Source organism: Pleurodeles waltl, chromosome 4_2 (genome assembly GCF_031143425.1).
Source record: "Pleurodeles waltl isolate 20211129_DDA chromosome 4_2, aPleWal1.hap1.20221129, whole genome shotgun sequence".
Lineage (NCBI taxonomy): Eukaryota > Metazoa > Chordata > Amphibia > Caudata > Salamandridae > Pleurodeles > Pleurodeles waltl.
Window position 1 is genome coordinate 7277911 of NC_090443.1, and position 17908 is coordinate 7295818.

Below are 17908 nucleotides of genomic sequence, written 5' to 3' on the forward strand. Positions count from 1 at the left end.
ACTTCACAACACAAACACTGTCAACGAAGCATCACTGGGAGTGCTCCAAACATGCTTTACCCTCTATCACAGCTGACAGTAAAGATGATAAGCAGAAACGGCCCGGTGGCATCTCATCAGCTGGCTCATTCCTCTCAGTGCCGCGCCCCCCTGGCCCTACCCACCTCACCTAAGTCGCTCCCTCGGGGTGACAGGCACGGCCTAAGTCGTGGATAAACAGAAACTGAGAGGCTTTAAGGACAGAGCTGTGCAAACATCCCTAGGGGTGCAGGTAAAGCCATGCGATGCCCCGAGAGAGGAGGGGTGAAGCTCACCTTCACGCTCCTGTCATGAGTTAAACCCTCCTCTGGTATGAAGTCTCCCCCGGAGCTTTCTCTCAGACTTGGGCTGCAGAGAGAGGTTATTCTGAAATAGAATCTCACTTGGCACATAGGCCCATATTTATACTTTTTTAGCCCCGCATTTACTTCATCTTTTGACGCAAAAGCGGCGCAAACTTACAATATTCAATTGTATTTTGTAAGTTTTGTAAATTTTCGCCGCTTTTGCGCCAAAAAATTACGCAAATGCGGCGGCCATAGTTTTTAAACCAGCCCAAGAAATTAGGCTTACTTTATTTTAACCTCCCCTTTCAGGGCTTATTATAATGCAGTTCTGCTCACCATTTAGTTCCAATACACACATTTCCTCTTCATTTGGGAGTTTCTATTCTGATGCGAGGTTCTTGCTTGAATGAATGGCTCCCCCTTTAAATGGCAAGAGGCTGTTCTGATACATCGAATCGCCATCAATTGGTAGGTGCTAGTCTGTGGCATAGTCCCCCCATACCACTTTTTTGAGGGAGGATACAAATTGTAATATTCCAGAGTATTCTCTAAAGACAGAGAACGTTATTCATTATCTCCCATAATTACAGAGGAATTTCTTGTTACAGAATCTCCCCTCTTTAACAAGGATCATCTATTTATTTACGTATATACAGGGTCACTGGAATCATGTCATTATGCGGCTGCGGCGGTTTCTGCATAATTATGGATTTGCCTCATTAGTCCCATAGTTCATCATCTGCCACATAATTTGCAGACTTTAACATTAACAAAAAAAGTTACTTCTAGCTCAAACGGATCAAAAGTTGCTAAAAATGCAGCAACGCGTGTTGTAGCCGAGTGGAAGACCTTTCATAAAAAGCACCTTTCAGTTGTTTATTGATGTGTTTGAGAGTTAAACTGGTACCAATGAGATGAAACCTTAGTCCACAGGGTGCCCATACTGTATTAACATGAGTAAAAATAAAATAATGAAAAAATACTATCCCAAATGTGCTGCAATCTGCAGCATTATTTGCTGCATTATGATAGTCAACCCTGCCACATAATTTCGTCCACCCGCCGCATAATTCCAATGTCCCTGCATATATATTTTATAAAGTGCATTCAGTGTAGTGATTTGCCAAGTAAGCATAAAACTAACAATCTAAATTTTAAAAGAAGTGAAAACCAAAAAGATTGATAATGTAAGATGGAAAACAAGTCATGTGCTTCTGGCCTGGGGCATGGGTGAGGACAGTTTAACTATCAGGGGCCAGTAATGGAAACACCCACCAGCATCATCCGCATCTACCCACTGGATAAGGATACCCACTGGAGAACTGGCATTATGGGCATTTTCCGCAAATCTGGGACAGTGCACACATAGGCAAAATAAAGGGAATTCAAAATGTCAATAATGATACCATTCATAATACCAAAAAAACACGCCTCCTGCAAGGAAGGAAAGCATGAAAAGTAAACATTATTTTTATGTAAGTAAGACTCCTTATATTATACCACTGTTACAGATTAGCTATATAGTTTTCCAGTCATAAACTTTGAAGCTAAGTGTGTGAGATGCTGTTCTTTCCCATTGAGATACTCGAGTTCAAGGAAAAACACTCAAGAAACTGGTTTTGAAAAATTATTAAGGTTGTGCTGGGGCACATTGATTCCCCCATGTGCTATAACAGACACGAGGTGGTGAGAGAGGGCAAGCTTTTCTTACCGACCAACAGAGAGGGGTCTGTTCACAAGGCATAGCTGATCATGTCACTATACAATCATTGAGCACAGAAGTTTACCATTCCTACATCCTCGTGTCCCAGCCCAGAACTCAAGGGACAAACGTTTGAATGTCTACTCCAGCTCCAAAATGTCTGTGGCCATCCTAATATGGGGATCCTTTTGTAGTGGATGATATCCCTTAATAAGGACAAGTTTCTGGGGCTCTAGGACCCACTCACACATGGGAGTAGTCAAGATGGGACATCTGAGTAATAACACTCTTGAGGAGTTAGGCCTTCAATCTTCCCTAAACCTTGTTGTTCAAATTCAGATTGAAATGGTCTACCTATTCTTGGGGTTAACTCTCAATCTGTACACGTATGCTTACTCCTTTCCTCTGTGACTGTAGCAAAGCACAATTCAATGGTCACTCCCTTGTACAGTTCAACTAAGTTGTGCTGATGATGTTTCACAGCTGGACTTAAGAATCGCCTGAGGTAGAATGTCTGCGCAGAGCCTCGCATGAGTGAAAGGTGTTCCTCAAGTGTGTGGTACTTGTGAGAGCGGCGGTATGTATAACAGTCTTTTCCCGGCGGCCTCTGCACTTTACTCATATTATCTCCATGGGCGCTTGTGCTCATGGTCTTACTCATGGTTTTGAGGGATGGGCGTATCCTCATATTCTTTTGAACGTCCTTAGTCTGCTTGACAACCTTAATGATTCTACCTGTATTGTGGAGACCTTTTTGATAACCACAACGCTGGCCTTGGCCCTGAATCATACGTGGATGCACCTGTCAACTCTACTGGCACCATGAGGGGCGTCAACATTTTGGGGATCTGAAGATTGAGATATACACAACGAGATGAAAAGATCATTGTTACTTTGGTTTAAAAGTTATATTTATTGAATATTGTAAATAGTAAGAAGTGACAATTCAAAGTGTTAAATGAATATAGGAGATACTGTGTGACAGAATATATTAAATCAACACCATGTGTATGTATACATGAATTTTGTCTAAGAAAACACTTGAGTCATGATGTGCAGATCTCTCGCTGCGTTTTCCTATGGTTTTAAATTTGGTCTGACATATGATGTGGAAGTGATATGATGGATGAATGTTGTGTGATATGAGTGAATGAATTATAATTCTACTATTTTAGTGGATCTATGTTGGGCAATTGGTGATTAGGGCAGGAGTAGCAATGTGAGTGAAATATGAACAATGTTTTCAAGAAAGGGGTGTGTCTAATTATGTTTATGTATAAAAAGGAAAATATTTTGAATATGAAGATGATATGGTTTGATATGGTGCGTATTAATATTAAAGATTTGGCTCAACACATATATATTTAGAAGTATTCAAGCCTTGACTAGTGCAACCTGTAAATCTATAGGGCAGGTAGTTATTGTTCTTATGTTTTACTATATCATGAGGGGCACTGAAATTGACAGTCCTACTGCAGAGAATCTTTGGAAGTCTGCATTAAGGTGTTTGGCCTTTATCCTACATGGAGCACTTTCATACATTTTGGTAGACCTCCTATGCGTTACATCTTTTGGTCAAGGTACTATTAATCATTGGAGACACTCACTCCGTTGTCTTTAATTGATGAATATGCAACAAACAATGAACATTTCCGATTTGGGATTATTAATTGGTCCTCATAGTTTGATATCATTTTAATACGTGCTAGGGGTGTGTTATTACATACATTATACTATTGGAAACATTATTTGTTGCATAGAGGACTCTCTCTGAGGAGCTTTTGAGGCCCATGGGTCATGTGTATCAGAATCAGTTACAGTACATACATGGTAAGCAGGTGAGAATTATGTTGCCTCTTAACATAAAGAAAATAATGAATTTCTTTATCCTTCCGTATTCTCCACATTGGTGCTGAAGTGGATTTTCATATTTTCTCGTAAAATTGTCAAAGCAGTACTTTTTCGGCTTTCTCCAAAACCACAATTGCATCCAAAATCTTAATGATGGACTTTATGCACATTTTCTAAAATCATCTGGAAGCTGTTCTTCAATTTCAAGTAAAATCTTAGAGTCACATTCTAGAAGACACCCAGATTCTCACCTTCACCTTCTCCAACCACTACCAATTTAGATCAAGCAGCCTTCATGGCCCTCCGTAAAGACATCAGGCATGCTGGTGGCAATGGTCAGCTAAGCTGAATGAAGTTATGTTTAGTATTCAGCTGCTGAGCCATTCACCATCATGTCGTACATACATTGATGAGTGGACTTCTACCACTGAGGAGTGCCTGGCCTCATAAACTGAAGCAAGAAATCAAAGCCCATCTGTTTCTGCACCAACCAGGTCAAATCCAATAATGGTTCAGGCACTTTTGTCATGCGCCCCCGGAGTATGGTGCCAACTCTCATCAAGCAGTGCCAGACACCCACTCAATGCTCAGATCTACCCTGATTCATAGTGTTGCTCCTCTTCAAGTGGTGGTACATCTCAACCTCATGCTTGGGCTAGCTCGTTCTAGCAGTGCTTATCGTCTCCATGCAGTGCATCATCATTGCTCCGCCTAACCGTTTTCTGCATGACCATGCAGCATCATGTCTTTGCCTGTGGTGTTTCATCACTGGGCCCTAAGCAAACCACGTCACCTCTTGCTTTCCACACAAATCAGGTTCCTTCTTCACTGCATGTCTCCAGCATGGGAATATTAAAGTTGCCTGCCTTGGATAACACCCACAAGCACATCAACCTCAATATTAAAGGGATTACATGGTACCTTGCCCCACAACGGTTCTGCCCTCCTTGGTGAAACATTGTGTTCAGCCCTTATCCTTGCTACTTATCTGACTTCTTCTATGTCCAATGCCTGCCTTGCTGATCCCCTGTTGTTTCTACCAGGAAATTCTGCTGCAGCTATTTTTTCCTATTATTTGCACCTGCTTTTCTTTGCTGGTTTTGGGTACTGACGTAACGACCTGAACTATTTTCTGGCATTATAAGTTAGATTTAGTAAGTTGTATCTTGAACAGTATTGTGACTGAGGCTTAGCTTTTTAGGGCACTTAGGTACGGTGTTCAGTACCTATTTGTAGGTTGGTTAGTGCACCAATCGTTCAAGTTCTCCTCTCTAGAGTTGTATTTGTTCTTCTTGCTAGTTTCCTCTCTGGCATTTCTAATTAGTTAAGGTAGTAGGGGTTGGGACTGGATATACATTCATTATTTTAAATTCCTTGGCCTTATATTTTACTTATGTTACTTCATCTCAATGACTTCTATGCCAACGACAGCCAAGTAACCACAACTCGGCATTGGACACCTTTGGTTTAGTTTCTTCCATTTTCGGCCATTGGTGCATGCAACTCTCAGGACGCCCCAGAGAGTCAAGAAAAGAGGTGTCTACTTGACCTGATGCTGACCAAGGGTTATATGACAGGTCATCATAAGAGTGTACTTCCACTGTGCAAATGAGTCATTAAAAGGATGCGTTCAGATTAAATCTTCTTGACTTGCTCTTTAAACTACACAATACAGTAATCGTTTGTAGGAAAACTGGTAGCTAATTCCTAAAGTAGCTACTCAAAGCAGTTTGCCCAACATTGCCATTAAAAATGTCAAGTACACACAACATGATGAAATTTTATTAATAATTATAAAAGATACAACATATGTGTCAGCCGCTAATTCTGCATACATGATTCTTGTATGCAGCCTTAACAAGCACGCCGGAAATGATCACAGAACAGGAAGTGCCTATTGAAAACTGAGCAAACTATTAAAACACTTCCGGACAGATTTACAACCTAGTCACACAATGCACCACAGCACCCAAAGGTGCAGCACTTCGCAGCGTGACAGGGAGAGAGGAGGAACGCACTGTATCTACATAGATATGGCACTTCCCTTTGCGCCTGTACACAATCAGGCAGCTGATTTCTACGTACACCCTTTGCACCATAGTGCAAGGGTGTCTGTGTGAGTCTAGCATAGGTTTTGTACTGGAAGGGGTCTCTTTCAATACAAAAGACTACGCATAGACAGACTGTAAAACGTTTCCTACTTTGTATGTGCACTGTACAGTGCAGCACACATGCAAAGTGAGAAAAGAAAGGAGAAATAAAAGCATTTCTCCTTTTAACACCTGCTTCAAAGTGGCATTGTTTGGCGCAAAACGCTGTTTACTTTGTCAGTATATATGATTTTGCATGGTTGGTAGTACAGGAATGCCCATGTACCACCCATTTAACGCCCTTTTGCCCCATGAGACCATTTCCTACAGATGAAACTTGGAGAATAATTTGACCAGGCATTTTAGTGCTTCTGATCATTTTTGAAAAGCAATGCTTTGAATCCATCCTCCCCTGTAAGTGGCAGCGAGTACACCTGAGTAAAAATCCACATCACGGCAGGGGAGTATAAGGTGACATTTTTTTAGTGTAAGCTGCATGCCATTTCTGAGGAGGTAATGAAGGAGGTATAATTCACTGAATTGTTAAAACCAAGAAAAAAGAACACACCGGAATGTGGCAAACTATCACTGACTAGGTGAAAGTGGTCTCCTTAAAACCCTGGGATGTTTGAGACTGTAAAAAAAATGACCTTTTGTTCAAGTATCAGTGATAGTGCTTGGCATTATACACAGGGTATGAGCTAAATGATGAATTCCAAAGCTGAGTACAGGAAGCAGATTGAATCATTTGTGGCCTGTAGGTGTGAGGGCAATCGCTGAAAAGAGAATTGACAACCAAGGTAGCTGATGTATTACCAATCCCTTGTGAAAAGCAGCCGGTAAGAACTGTAGGCCACTTTGGTATTTCGAAGACCTTGTGTATTATTTTATGTGTACCCACTAATAATACAACATATTGCCTCTAACCACAGTGAGGCCTATGTGCATGCACACCAATGTCAATATTGTATTTGCCCCATAGTGCTGCTGGACACTGATTAACACCTCCAGTCTCAGAATACAGCACTCAAAAGTGGCCATGACCAGCAGCCTCCCACCAGACATGTCTTTCCTCCTGATTGAGCAAGCTGGAGGATGGTGCATGATGCTTGAACCATCTTCTCAAACACTCCGTGGGCTTTTTCAGTGCCCCCTTCCTCAATCACCCCTCCCATTGTTGCAGTGACCTTCACCTCCAGCACACCCACATCTGCTGCATGGACCACCACCTCCAGCCACACCCGAGTTTTCCCATTGTCAGCATTCCCCAAACCTGATGGCCTCTTGCACTATCACAACCTTTGTGGATTTAAGTGCCTTAGCCATTCCAACTGGCCATTCCGCTGAGGCAGCTGGGACGGATTTGGACGGCTATCCAGGAGATGTGCATGTAGGCCTCAATGTCCATTCTCCTGGGGCCACAGGCTGAATATGAAGTTTGGGGCATGGGCTTCGAGCCTCATTAAGAGTAGGGACCTCTGCCTACTGCTGAAGATGTACAGCCTCTGGGAAGCCCGGCCAGGGACTTGAAAGTATTTTGGGGAGAGGGAAGGTTGGGAGTTCCTCAGGCAGTGGACTGTGTCCTACAAGACCCAAAATTCCATCTGGGAACCAGGTGGCTTGGTCTGTCCTCCACCCTAGGATACAGCAGAGGTGGGCTCTAGGGCAAACCGCAGCATGTGTCCAAAATTGAAGTTGACATGTCCAAAATTGAAGTTGACATAACCAACAGACGTGATGTGTATGACAGAAGCCATTTGCCAAGCAAGCCAGCCAGTGGCACATGGACAAATGCCCATGTGGTGCCTCATACAATAACATGCCCAAAGGCCGCTGGCCATAATATCTTCTTACCAGCCACAGAGATCTATTCCAAAGAGACTGGAGCTGTAGGTGGTTCCTGGGAACCAACCGCCTGGTAATGACTGGGACCAAAACAGAATCACCATGCCAACTCTACTTCCTTCCATTCCCACATCTCTCAGCAGGTCTCACCTACCAGGTCATGCAGGAGGTACACTTAGGAGGGAGGTCAGGCTCCTGTCAAAAATACTAGTGAGTGACACTTATACTTTGAATTGGAACTTAGAAACTGAAGGCAGGGGTTGAAGGTGGGGGGGCACAGTTAGGCATACTTTGAATGCATAGATTGTTGGTTGGTGTTGGATTAGTTGGGGGTGGGTGACGATAGGACAGTATTTCCAGGGTAGAGCGACTGTTGGCATTCAGGTGCAAGGTAGGAGAGGACAGCTAATGAATGGGTTTCTTCTAACTACTTGTACCTCGTCCACATCATCAGTTGACTACTCATTGGCCTCATCACCCTCACTGGCATAGGTATGCATCACCTAATTGCGATATTATACATCATGCACTAAAGAAGTGTGGTGTTACAAAATATTATCTCTTGGTTATGTCAAGGCATCAGCTGTGCAGTGAATTCATCGAAATCACCCCTTCAAAAGCCATAATGCATAATGAAAGTACGCTTCCAGGTGTGTGCTTGGCTGTAGATGTGTTCTGATTGAGTTGCTGGTACCTGGAGTAGAGTCAACAACCAGGTCGATGTTCACCTAGTGTAGAGAGAAAGATAAGTAAATTGCCACAATAACAAATGCAAAGGTTGATGTCCCATTGATGATCCGATGGGACCTATTTAATGGCATGTTCCACATAATAACATTTTATATATCTGATTTTTCAACACTTGGATCAAAAATTAGCTGGATTCTGGTGCTGCGATACCAGGTGGCCTCAACTAATGTTTCCAGCCATATTCCGTCCCCTAAATCCAGCGATTATGATTTATTCTGTCTGGATCTCGGAATAAGACCCAGTTTTACTGGGACAGAGTTCACGTGTCGATCCTAATTCCACTGGGGTAATAAGCCTTTTTCTTCTCACATTTACCACGCACAGAGAGATGGAGAATAAGAGGAAGTACCCGGGCTAAGCACCCAAATGTCTATATGTTTTTCACAATTCCTGGCCTTTTTCCTTAGAATAATGAAGTGGCCAGCCATAATCAGGTCCGTAGGAGAAACGACTCTCAAAGTAAATCTAAATTTCCATCAATCAGTGTGTGCATAAACCCTACAAAGCTTGTGAAGTTCAACACTACAACAACGGCCTTACTGTTTTGTAGAACCCGCCCTGCTGTGGAGTATGTGTAACAGACTCGATAAACATTGCATCTGAGGCAAGGGCCTGCTCTGTGCCTTGTGTGCAGTCCGGGAGTGCCAAGCCCCTTTTAAGTGTGCATTTTAAGATAAGGTGCTCAAGAATCCAGGCCAATGTCCCTGGAGCAGGCCTCTCCTTTAAAGACTGATGCTGTTTATCGACTTCCTGTGTAAGGACTCGGATAAACAAGATGACCGCAATTAGAATTCAAAAGATTAAGCCTGGACTGGATGAGGTAGACAATCCTTCTAGGTGCCCACCTTAAGATAGCTGTGGCAGCATCAGTGTGAGAGGCACGAGCACGTGGGTGTCAAGGACATTACAAGGACTTGCATCAGTACCGACCCATGGCAAGGCCCAACTCCCTTGATTAGACGAGGACTATACATTTCTGTTTTCTCTCCTAGTATTAGAGATTGGCCAATTTCAGAACAGGAGGAGCAGCATCGTACATGAGCAGGACATGCAACGTCAAGGGTAAGGTTTTAGTAGTATAAAAATTTAGGTTGGCAAATTCATCCCTACGCATCCCTACGAAAGGGATTAAAACGTCCTCTTAACATTTTATACGCTCCGTATGGCTGTTGGTCGCTGCACTCCTTGCGTTGTTAACATTTACATGACTGAGTTGTCTTGGTGCCATACATTTCAAATATTCCCCTTTATAAAAAACCTGAGCTTTCTACCACAACGTGCCCTGTGGCCTATGTGCAGCGCTCTGAGAAAGCGTACCCCTGCTCAGGGTCCTGGGGGGCTTCTGCGCAGAGCGAGGCCGGTGGACATCACCAGGGAGAAACCTCATACCATCACCAGGGAGAAACTTGAGAGCTCTGTTCCTGAAGCCTTTAAAAGGGGCTGGGGGTCTTCTGAGCTACAGAAATCTAATTATGGCGATGAAGACTGACTCTGGATGCTGCATTCATTTCATAAATACTTTCCTTCGGAGTTTTTCTGCATACTAGATGACCTACTCACAAACTGCATTTTGTAGTACATTTACTAGGCTTACCCTTTTGGTATTGTGGTCTTCTATTTTGCTTAACCCACATGCTTCACTGAAAGTACATAGAACAGGATTGTTGAGCATGTGATCAAGGTCTGAAAATCCAGACAAGCTCTTACATTAGGGTTGGCCTGAATCACTGGGCAGTCAGTTCAGATAAGTCATGGGTAAAACAGACCTATATAGGTGTGAAGTTTAGGGGCAGAAGCAGTGGCATAACAAAGCCACTGATCTCCAGGGCCCTTCTCAGCACACAACTGTGGTCTGAGAGCTACTGAGTGAGTCCAGAGGGGTGCCCCTCCATGCAGTTTGCAGGAAGGCCTCCTCAATTTTCGTTACACCACTGAGTAGAAGCATGCAGGAGCTTAAAAGCAATCCAACCCGGAATATGAAGCAACCAAGACAACCCTTGCAATGGAACTGTATTTTGACCTGGTACCCAACTCTTGGGAATGATTGATCCTTACCAGGTTTAGAATGGGCACTGTCCGCTGGCAAGTAACCTTCCAACTGAACAAATGTATGCCTATGCATTGAAATTGTGCCACAAAGTTTGATTAATTTCATATTTTTTCTGAGGTTTATGGATTGTATAGAAAATGTTTTCAAGTTCGAATTTAAACGAATTGGGCATTAGAAGATGTAAACCTGCCTAAATCCTTCTTCACATGCTCTCTTGACAGGCCGTGTGTAATCTGGTTTGCAAGTCGTAAATGTTGTAATCAACCATTGTCTAATTGGCTGGCCCAGTTTTTATACATCTTACCATTTTTAATCATGAGTTTTATTAATTATATCTTCTATAGCCTTAACTTTCGATATTATTTAATCTTTTATGTTTTTATGTACTTTTAAGATTAAGGGGGTCATTCTGACTTTGACGGGCGGCGGAGGCCGCCCGCCAAAGTCCCGCCGGCAGAATACCGCTGCGGGGTCAAAAGACCGCCACGGTAATTCTGAGTTTCCCGATGGGCTGGCGGGTGACCGCCAGAAGGCCGCCCGCCAGCCCAGCGGGAAACCCCCTTCCATGAGGATGCCGGCTCCGAATGGAGCCGGCGGAGTGGAAGGGGTGCGACGGGTGCAGTTGCACCCGTCGTGATTTTCAGTGTCTGCTTGGCAGACACTGAAAATCTTGGTGGGGCCCTGTTAGGGGGCCCCACGACACCCGTTACCGCCAGCCAGGTTCTGGCGGTCAAAACCGCCAGAACCAGGCTGGCGGTAAGGGGGTCGGAATCCCCATGGTGGCGCTGCTTGCAGCGCCGCCATGGAGGATTCCCTTGGGCAGTGGGAAACCGGCGGGACACCGCCGGTTTCCCGTATCTGACCGCGGCTGTACCGCTGCGGTGAGAATGCCCATGGGAGCACCGCCAGCCTGTTGGCGGTGCTCCCGCGGTCATTCAGAATGACCCCCTAAGTAATAGCCAAACAAAGTTTTCGATTGATTGATGTTAAAATATTTGTATTTATTTTAAAATATTTTAGTACCTTTTTAAATGTAAAAATAAATGTAACTAGGTTTATTAAAAATAGTTAATTAAACTATAAGTAAATAACGTTAATCAGTTCCTATGACATAGTAAATAAAAAATATACTTTAAGTGGGATTTGTTTGCCTAAATGTTAAAAAAATATTTTAATTTAATTGATGTGAAATAATTAATTAGTTTTAAGTAGTGCTGCAGCAATTTTTAAAATGTTGTTGTACATTTAAAATTGATATTTACCATAAAATCATTTTTACTAACTATTTGTACAGTTTAATTAACTTCTTTTTTACTTTTCCCCATAGTTTCCATAGGGCAATGTCTGCCTGACTATGGAGATCTCCGCCTAAGTGTGACACATAGAATTTTGAATATCCAGAGGTAGCAAATTTTCCCCAAAATGTAAGAGCATATTTATATGTGTACAGGTGTCATATGTAATTTTGCCTTTGTGAATAGCCCCGTAGTTGTAGGTATGCATTTGGGGAAAGGAGCAGTGGCAATAATTGTCTTTAAATGTGGCCTCACACCACACCCCTAGACGTTAACTCTTAGTTCTCAGTCAGTTGCAGTATTGCTGTGAACCTAAAGCAGATGATTAAATATTTTGTGGTCCTTCTTTGGTCTTCATGTCCGTAGACAAAAGGTAATAAAAAATCCTCAACAGGAATAGCACAGCGGTGTTGAGGAGTAAGGACAAAAAATACCAGCCAAACAGCAAGTGTTTTAGACCTGACAACCTTAGGGTGGTCATCACCCAACTTTTTGCCTGCCTCCCTCCACTTTTCTGACACTGTTTTTGCTGGTTTTAGGCCTCTGTGCACTTTACCACTGCTAACTAGTGCTAAAGTGCATATGCTCTCTCCCTTAAGGTAACATTGGTTCATTCCCAATTGGCATATTTGATTTACTTGTAAACCCCTAGTAAAGTGCACTACATGTGCCCAGGTCCTGTAATTTGAATACTAGTAGTGGGCCTGTAGCACTGGTGTACCCACATAAGTATCCCCTTAACCATGTCTCAGGCCTGCCATTGCAAGGCCTGTGTGTGCAGTTTCACTTCCACTTCAACTTGGCATTTAAAAGTACTTGCAAGCATTAAAACTTCCCTTTTTATATATATAAGCCACCCCTAAGGTAGGCCGTAGGTAACCCAGAGAGCAGGGTGCTATGTAGGTAAAAGGCAGGACATGTACATGTGTGTTTTATATGTCCTGGTAGTGGAACACTCCTAAATTCGTTTTCCACTACTATGAGGCCTACTCCTTTCATAGGCTAGCATTAGGGCTACCCTCACATACTGTTTTAAGGGTAGATTCCAATCAGAAAGGGGTATCCAGGACATATTTAGTATGGACAGAATGGTAATAGAAAATCCTGCTTATTAGTGAGGTTGGACTTTATATTACTATTTTAGAAATGCCACTTTTAGAAAGTGAGCATTTCTCTGCACTTAAAATTCATATGTGCCTTACAGCCTGTCTCTAATCCACATCTGGGCTGGGCTGGTTGACAGCTCCCTTGTGTATTTCACCCAGACAACCACAAACACAGAATAATCATTCACACATGCACTCATCTGCATACTGAATGGGTGGGTCTTCCTGGGCTGGGAGGGTGGAGGGCCTGACACTTACATTTCAAAGGCTAGTATCCTGCCCTCATACAATGGACTACCAAACCCCCTACTGGGACCCTGGCAGACAGACCTGTACTGAAAGGGGACCTTGTGCACTTCAAAACCACTCTTTGAAGTCCTCCCCACTTCAAAGGCATTTTTGGGTATATAAACTGGGTCCCTGACCCCACCAAATAAGACACTTCCGGACCTGAACCTGCAACCTGTCAAGAGGAACTGCCCAAAGGACTCATCTGGACTGCTTTGCTGAGAAGGACTGCTACCCTGCTGTTGCCCTGCTGCCCTCTGACTTTGCTGAGAGGTGCTCTCCAAGGGCTTGGATTGAGCTTGCCTCCTGTTTTCTGTGGTCTCAGGGCCAAAAAGACTTCACCTCCACAAGGATCTCCTTCTGCACTGAAAATCAGCGCACAGCCTGCCGGAAATGATGCACAGCCTGCCTTGCGACGAGAAAAACGCCGCACAGCCGAACCGGAATGATGCAGCCCGACTTCCCGAGTGAAGAATCAATGCAGCGCCTGCCTTGCGGCCGGAAATTCGACGCACAGCTGAACCTGAATGACACAGCCTGACTTCCCGAGTGAAGAATCGACACAGCGCCTGCCGTGCGACAGAAAATTTGACACATCGCCTACCGGTTCGACGCAACGCCTGTGATCAAAAAGATCCCTGCATCGCAGTGAGGAAACAGGACTGGGCGCTGTAAATCGAAGCAAAGCCCCTTGCAGCGTGGAAAGAAACAATGCAACGTCTGTGCTGCGCCAGACATTCCGACACACACCATATTTGTCCACACATCTCCTCCTCTGCGGTCTCAGTGCGTGTTATTTTTTATGCAAACCAGGTACTTTGTGAAACCAAGCGACAACTGTTGATTTCTAAGATTTAAGACTTTTTTTAAACTTGCAAAAGTGATATCTCAACTTGTGCTTATTGAAGCTTTATTGTTTTGACCTTAATTTAATCAGATAAATATCTTATATTTTTCTAAACCTGTGTGGTGTATTTTTGTGGTGTTTTCACTGTGTTACTGTATGATTTATTTCAAAATTACTTTACACATTGCCTTCTAAGTTAAGCCTGACTGGTCAGTGCCAAACTACCAGAGGGTGAAGACAGGATAATTTGGATTGTGTGTGACTTACCCTGACTAGGATTGTAGTCCCTATTTGGACAAGGGTGTATACCTCTGCCAACTAGAGACACCATTTCTAACAGAGTGGAATATAGAAAGAGCAGTCGCAGGCGCAGAAAGGGCGGGGTGGCACATGGAGGGGGTGAGGGTAGAATAAACATTAAATTAATTTTAAAAAAAACAATTACCTGTACGTCGCTGCTCCGCTCTGCGCCTCCATCTCCTCTGCTGCAGGCACAGGCTCCCAGCCTGCCCTGTGGCCAATCCTGATGCTGCTCAGAGCAGCGTCATGATTGGCTGTGAGCGCCCAGCCAGGGCGATCCCAGGCAGACCGGGAGCCTGTGCATGCTCTCTCCAGCTCGGCAACCGTGTTGTTGGGCTGGAGAGAGTCTACTGCGCATGTGTGTTTGGTCGGCCCGAGACAGCCGGCCAAACACACATGCACTCTGATACTGCTCATCACCCAGTGGCCCCCCTTTACAAGAAAGCAATAATGTAAGCAGTTTATTACAGTTTTCTTCTAAAGGTTTTGCAGCTGCCGCTGCTGGCAGGGGGTAACGCTCCTTCCCCCTCTTACGGAGGAGCCGCCCCTAAGAAAGAGGGAAGGTAAGAAAGGTAAAATAACATGGAGGGATGAAAAAAGAAAGAAAAAAGGGGAAAAGAAAGTGGAAGAGTGAAGCAATTAAAAGTGACAATATGAAATGAAGGGTACAAATGAAGGGTGGAAGGAAATTTCTAGTGAAGAAACAAGGGAAGGAAGAAAGAACAAATGGTGAAAGTAAAGATAGAATGGTGGAAGAAAGAAAGGATAAAAATATGGAATAGTGAATGAATGGAAGTGTGAAAGAAATCAGTTGTGGCCCTCAACGTTTTGAACAAGTTCAACTCTGGGGCTGGGCTTGCACAACACCTGGTACGCACATTCAAACGCTTTGAAAGGTTTGTTGGCACATGAGTGCTTACCTAGAGCACCAGCTATGGCTAGGTTGCTCCAAATAACCATGGCCTACTAATTCACAACTTTTTTCTCAATATGTGCAAAACCTAAAAATACATTTTACAAACTACAGAATTTCGAGTGACAACAGCAGAACATTCTAGATGCTGATGTGGAATAGCACCTATGTGATAATGATGTCAGATCTCACATATTCATTAACTCATCCACCTATACAGTACTCCCAGTGGATTAAGAAATTTAGCACATGCTAATTGTCACTTAAGTCTTACTCATACATTTTCTGTAGGCGATGAAAGCTTGTACTACTCTACCCTGCTGAAACTGTCCAGGAACGGAAGCTTGCATTTTCTGCCTAATGTAAAAGAGGGAAGCTTGCCCTCCCACTAAAATGCTGCACTTATTCTTTGAGGAAGTAAAATTTGCTTTGCTGCTGCAAGCTAGATCTGTATGAATCGTATTCTGGAGAATTCTGTGCTGCTGTTACCCTAGCTGTACCTGTTCTCTGAACGAGACAAGCTTGAACTGTTTCTACCCATGATATACGTGTTCTATGTAAAAGGGTAATTTCCACTGCTATAGCCTCAGCTTATGAAAACACCAAGGATATATAGAATGCATTTACATAACACACTCTATAAACACTGGAATATTTTCGAATACTGGAGGTGAAATACCAAGTCTTTCAGTACTTAAAAGGGTGTCTGACCTGTATGGGGGTTATTCAAATGCTGAAAATGTGGATGAAACAGAGGAGCAGGGTAAGTGCTACAACCCTATGTTTTTTAATCTTGTTGAAGGTAGACACCACTAAAATACATCTAGCTCATGTGCAGACAATTTTAATATATGACTGAGAGTTTATCACTGGGAGAACAAAAATGTTGGCATAGGGGATGTAACACCATCCTAACTAGGGAAAATATAACCAGGACAATTTACACACACACTCAGTAGTACTACTCTCAGATGGCTCAGTGCTAGATGTGAAATTTGGTGGCAAAGTATACCTCATCATCCTATGAGAGTACATGGATATATGGTAAATTCATTAGAGGTTTGGCAGTTTCATTCAGAAATGATATACTTGTATTTATATTTATATATGTTATGGAATTCGTCTAATAGGCTTTTAATTCCTCTTGCTCAGTCTTCAGTGTTTTAGCTTCTTGTACATTTAAGGAAATCTTATGTTGTTTCTCCTGCTACTGACATCTACCTGCAGGGCCGGCTTTAGAGCTGGTGGCACCCTGTCACCCTGTGAGATAGTCTTTTTTGGCACCCTCACCTCATGGTCACGTCCTCGGATTCACTTACTACCACCTGGCAAATGTGCCCCTCATCTCTCCATAGCACCCCTTTTACAAACATTCATTTGTTTTAAAGTGCTTATAAAGGCTGGCTTTACTTATCCACTCAGCTATCCACATAAAATATAGTTCTGTTTTTTCAGCAGCATATTAACCCTCTGCTCTACTTTATAGTGAGTCAAAGCTGCGATTAAACAAAACTTCCATCTCTCTCCCCAGCAGGAACATTAATCACAAGAGGTAGTTTGACATTTAAATTGTTTCCTGAAGGCTGGACACAGAAGGAACTTTTCTGCAGGTGCTTTTAAATCGCAAGTCTCGTACGTCACTGCTAAACACAGCGCCCCCTAAGGTCAGCGCCCCCCAAACCAGGTCAGCATCTTGTGCGGCCCCACCACTCACACCGCCCTAAAGCCGGACCTGACTACCTGTCCTTTACTTATTCTTTGTGATAGGGAAGGTTGTGCTGCTGCTGTTTCTTATGCTGTGAAGCTTGGTATAAAAAGGTCCACTGTACAAGACAAAATGAGTTTCATTGATAAAGTTTGTTTTAATGCATGATATGAATGAAAGGTTGAACTCTCTCAAAATATGTGAGCAGAGCTTATATTTGGTTTTAAGTGTGAGAAAAGCAGTCATTGTTAAACAGACTGAGCGATTTCTAGAACACATGAGGCAAGTGGTTCCCTGTCACGTACAACATCTTTGGCCAGTTCTGGAATTTTATGGCTCAAATCAGTTTATTGTTTCAAAATACCAACATAAAAAGTATAAGACATCGTAGTGAAACAAACACAATGCAGCGTATCTAGTCCAGAAACATGTAAGCTGTCCATGGGGATCATCTCCTGTGTAGCTATATCAGAGGGGACCACCCCCTCAGTTCCTCCTTGCAATCCCATGTACAAATGGATCACTCGCAAAAGTCTGCTGCCTTGGTAAGTGAACTTCAAACATAGTAAAACAAAACATAAGACATCAACACTGCTTCCTTTGATATGCCCCATCATCCATCAGTCTCTTCGTCCCGCCACCCCACTCCCCGCGTAGCCCTAGTTCTCCTAAAAATCTCTCCGACGGACACACTCCGGAGGCTCAGGTCAGCCCCAGCACTCTCAGATAAGCCGGGCATGTCAATTCAGTGAACTCTGTGGCTAAGATCTGCAAGAACGGTCCCCATAAGTCCTTCAGGTCCCCCACCTGTTGCTGAGAGGCCAGCGTGAGCTTCTCCAT